The sequence below is a fragment of the Alnus glutinosa genome, chromosome 8 (assembly GCF_958979055.1).
Source record: "Alnus glutinosa chromosome 8, dhAlnGlut1.1, whole genome shotgun sequence".
Taxonomy (NCBI): Eukaryota; Viridiplantae; Streptophyta; class Magnoliopsida; order Fagales; family Betulaceae; genus Alnus; species Alnus glutinosa.
In genome coordinates this window covers 17,275,887-17,281,325 of record NC_084893.1, presented here as the reverse complement: position 1 = coordinate 17,281,325, position 5,439 = coordinate 17,275,887, and positions in this window count along the sequence as shown.

Sequence of the window (5,439 nt, the reverse complement as noted above, 5' to 3'; positions counted from 1 at the left end):
TCCAGACGTCTTCAATGTTTATCTATAAGACACTGCGGGGCATCCGATCGCATTCAAAGGCCCGTCCAGACGGTTGCACAGGAACCGGTTGTTTTTGTCTTGGATTTTGCAAGGACTCTTCATGGACATCTTTAAGCAGCTTGTGATCAGTTATTGTCTTGGATTTGATCATTGCCTGAATACATGAAGATTCTGAATTGGAAACCGACCATCCTATTAAAATGCAACCATTACATAAAGTGTTTTTGTTTTATCCAGAATGTAGCCAATATAAAATACTAACACTATCAATCCAGAAGAGCCCAACAGACAAGACGGACTCGGGTATGTAGCTCCTCCCTCTAACATTCTCTCTACTTCTAGGACATTTTTGTCAAGCCCACAATCTCCGAGCCTCCACTCACAGTCGTGGACAAAGGAAAGGAAGTAATTGGTGGAGATATTCCAATCACTCAGAAGCCCCCACCATTAAACGACCTCCTATATGCCATCACTGCGGCTTAAGCATGCACATCCGACCCCAGTGCACTCTTCTCACAGCTCAGAGATCAAAGGTCAAGAAAGAGGTGCCAAGACAAGCTAATTTTAGCACTAGACTTCTGGCCCGGCATCAGGCTCCCCAGTATCAGGTTCCGTGGCAACAGGTTCCAAGGCACCAGGCCCCATGGCATCAGGCTCCTCTGCATCAGTGGCATCAACAGAGATTTGTTCCTGCCAATCAGAATGGCAAACCCAAGACTAACAAATCAAGGCAATTCATGAAGAAGCCGTAGAAGATGAAGGATGATCAATTCTGAAAAATAAAGTTGTTAGTATTATTGGCCTCATTTTGTGTTTGGACAAAATCACTTATTTGTAAAGATGCTGTCTTACAAGGGATTCCGCTATTCAAAAGAATTTCAGAAGATTCTGTCTACAAGTCAGAAAATCTACAGTTCCTTGTCAATCGTCTGGAGGATCGAGCTATCCCGTCTGGACGTCCATCTGACCACTGTTCCATCCGTCCAGATGATGTGCCATACCATCTGGACGCCAGTCAGACCAAGCATCATCCGTCCGGACGACGTGCATTTCTGTCTAGACCCTCCACTGTGTCAAGAAATTTCTATCCAGCTTGCATCCATCCGGACAACTCAGCAGCACGTTCGGACGCCTATCAGTACTCGACTAGCTTTAGATTCTTTCCAAGTTCAAATATGGGAAGACTGATTCAACCGTCCGAACGAAGTGATATCCCGTCCAGACGCGAGTCTCCTTAAGGCAAGAATCGCAATTCAAATATCACTGTCCGGACGTCAGTTAGCCTTGGTCCGGACGCGCGCATAGCAGATATGGAAATTGCGTATTGAAGTTCAGCCGTCCGGACGTTCAGCCCCCATGGTCCGGACTCGCGAAGCCTTATATGGAAATTACTTGCAGCAGACGTGCGACCGTCTGGATGATGCGTCATCCCGTCCGGACGCGGCTCTTAAACAAGAAAGATTTCTCAGTGAAATTTTTGGAAAATCATGTCGCACAGCTGTCCGTCAAGACGGCGCCCAACTATATTTTTCCTGAAGCTCATTTGAGCCCCCAGCCTATAAATAGAGGCCCCTGGGCATTGAGAATGTCAAGAATTCGGTATTGAATTCCACAACTGCTCAAAGATGTTATTTTTCCTCTGAAGCCATTGCAAGTGTGTTGTTGCAGCGCTACATCTGAAGTCTATCTTAGGGAATGGCCCTAAGGTAAAGGATTCCATTGAAGACCCCTTCAGGTAGGAAACCTAGTTGGGAAGCGTTCGTGTTAGGTTACACGTTAGAGAGCAAGGTACGACCACTGCATCGGGTATATGTGAGTGTTACTATCTTGTATCTAGCTTTGTCTTCTGAATAGTGGAATTCTTGTGTTTGGCTGCCCCGGAGTGGTTTTTCTCTTGATTGAGTTTCCACTTCGTCAACAAAAATCTTTGTGTTGTTTACTTTCCGCATTTATATTTTTGTTGCACACTTTGCACACACTTGTCTTTTATTTAGAAGTTAATTTCATTTTTCAATTGGTATCAGAGCTTGGTACACTTTGTGTAGATTTAATTCTTGAGTGTTATTTTTGTTGATTTCTATATTATGTCTCAAGCTCTTAATTTTGTTCCTGCCTTTGATGGTATGAACTATGGCTATTGGAAAGCCCGAATACGTTTCTTTTTAAAATCTATTGACTGCTGGAGTATTGTTGAAACTGGTTGAACTAAACCAATGGATACAACCGTCGAGGCAGTCCCTCAGAAAAATGCACGGCTTTCCAATGATAAAGCCCTCCATGCTCTGTGCCAAGCACTTTCTCCATCTGAACTTGCCAAAATTTCAAACTGCGAATCAGCCAAAGAAGCATGGCAAATCTTGGAAACAACATATGAAGGCACGAAACTTGTTAAATCTACCAAACTTCAAATGTTGATTTTGCGATTTGAAGAAATTAAGATGTTGGAAGAAGAGACCTTTGGAGAGTTTTACTCCGTGATGAGTGACCTGAGAAACTCCATGGTGAGTCTTGGGAAACCTATCTCGGATGTAAAACTCATCCGAAAGATTCTAAGATCTTTGCCTGAGCGTTTCAGGATCAAGATGACCACCATTGAGGAAAGCAAGGATCTTGAGGAGATGCAGATTGAAGAGCGGGTGGGATCTCTTCAAACATATGAGCTATCTTTGCCCCCGATCAAGAATTTGAAGACCATTGCTCTAAAGGCTTCCAAGAAGAAGGTAGAAGCATCATCTGAAGTTGACTCTGAGGATGAAGAAAAAGCTGTGGCTATGTTAGCCAAAAATTTCAGAAGACTGATGAAAGATGATCGGTTCAAGAAGAAGTTTTCTTAAAGAGTAAAGAAACCTCCCAGAGAAGGTGAACCTGAGGAAGAAGAGAAGACAGATCCCAGAGGACCCCGATGTTTTGAATACTCTGGCTTTGGGCATATCCAGGCCGATTGCGGAAATCTTAAGAAGGGCAAGGGGAAGCTTATAATGTGACTCTCAGTGATGAGTCAGAAGAAGAAGCTCCAGAGTCTGAAAAGCTCATCAATATCAACATCAATATCAAGCACCAAGGCATCAAGCTCATCAATATCAAGCACCTTGGTCTCATGCTCCTTGGGTCCAGGCATCTCAGCATTAGTGGCCTCAGCAACGGTTTGCACCAGCCAAGCACCTTAGAAGGCCACAGAAGGTGGAAGCAGATCAACACCACAATGAGCCACCTATCTGGATGCAGAATATGATGGAGTGGATGATGACGTCATACCAGCAACCACCCACAAGAAGGCAGGCTTGGATCAAGAAGGACCGTCACCCCATGAGGGGGAACAGACGCACCTAACAGGTTCGGGTGTTTATGCCTAGGATTTGGTTCCTAATCCTATGGCATCAGGTTTGATTGCTTATTTTGCTGTTATATTTTATTTGCAATCTACTAACCAGTGGTACTTTGTTTTTCCCCCTATATTTTGTTTGGAGATCTTTGCAGATGTTTATTGAGGAAGACAGAAAAAGCAGGTCGAGCGACTATTTTTCTGTAATGGCATCATCAGGTTTTGATTTTGCTTTGCATATGATGTCATTTCCATATTGCACTCTTTGCGTATCAGATATTGCAAGTGTTTTCATCTGATGTCTCAATTCTTTGTGTATTAATCTACTTTGCTTAGATATACTTGAGAGTTTATGACTATATCTGCTAAGTGTTTTCCTGTTTATGCAAAAGTAGGATAGCTTCCTTTCTCATGTGATGAAAATGTGCACTATCCAAGACTCTCCTAAAAGGTACATCTTTCCTTCCCTGACTTTTTGGTTCTAGAAATTCTGGATAAGAGAAGAAGGTTTTGATAAGATGGCCAAATTGACCACATGCTAAATGAACCTAGAACCCAAAAACTCTGGCATTCCCTTTAGTTTGAAGCACCATAAGAAACAAGCAGTTAATCATATGAATTATGTGCTTTAATTGTATGTTCACTGCTTATGTGCTGATTTTGCTATATGCTTTTCCCTCTACGTGCAAGTAAAACATTTACATTGTCCTTCATGGTACAAGTAAATCACTTAGGTGCTGCATCTCAGGGGGAGTGTATCAGATGAGGGTGGCTAGGCCCTACTAAATTATAAGGTTTGACATTTGGCTAATCTGTCGCAAATTTTCTCTCTTATCTAAGGAATCTGGTTGCTCTTAGTCATGTCATTGAAAGTCATACCTTGTGGGTTAAGTCTTCACACACACACGCATTGCATGAGTTGAGTTGAGTTGGTTGTTTGAATCTTCCATATTTAGGAAATTATATGTGCTGATTGATTTCTCAACTCTCTTTTATATCTCTGTTTAGTATGGAGATACTCTCTGATTGTGTTATCAGTGGTTTATTCATGCGTGTTCTGAAACTGACTTGGGAAAAAATTGATTTTTGTGAATTTTCCTCAGTTTTCTGATGTTTCAATGTGGAGTGTTCGGACGGGTAGTTTCTGGGCGTCCGAACAGAGATGGAGCACAGTCGTCCGAACAAGACCTGCTTGCGTCCAAACGAGCGCTGCCAGCATCGGGCGAACAATTAAGATTAATCTTCCGGACGCGCGCGACCATTTTGCTTATTTCCAAGGCAGCGCGCGTCCGGACGGCATTAATACACCGTCCGGACGGGGACCCCACAAAGGCTATATATGGCCCAGACTGCCGCATTCCTTCTCATACCCCACAAAATTTTTTTCTCCTTTGACATTTTGTGAGTAACTCTTTTGGTGTTTTCTTTTTGGTGTGGTCTCATCCCTGCTGGTATTTTTGTGCATTCTCTCTCACATTCCAAGTATTTTTCTAGTCTTTATCTTTTTAGTTAATTTATTTTTAAACTGTTAGAAATTTAAATTTTCTTTAGGAATGTTTTTGAGGTTATGAGATGCATATATTTGCCTTATTGGGATTATTTGTGATGATGTTTTTAGGACTAAATTGTGATAAATTCTGCCTTTATTTTTGCAAAAGTCCTTTTTACTGCTGTTATTCTGCCCAATGTTTTTCATGACCTAACAAGACTATTATTTTGAATTTTTGCTGCAAATCTTGTTGGTTTCTTGTGCAGAATCATGTCTGCAGGTAGTCCACAGTGCAGGGTCTGCCAGAGGACTGTGGGAGATAGGGCTACACTCCAGGCCAAGACTATGGACCGCACAGTCATTACTGAGCGAAACGTCATCCGTTCTGATATCATGGTGGCGCCTCTGGATAGCATCCATGCCATTATCCAGACGTACAATTGGGGATATTTACACAGCTGTGCCTGTGTGGTGTACACCAGACTGGTAAAACTTTTCTACACCAACCTGGAAGTGGTGCAGAACGATGATTGTGGATTGGTGCTTCAGTCCCCCGTTGCAGGCCATATCATCACTGTTGATCCTCAGGTCATCAGTCACATCATCC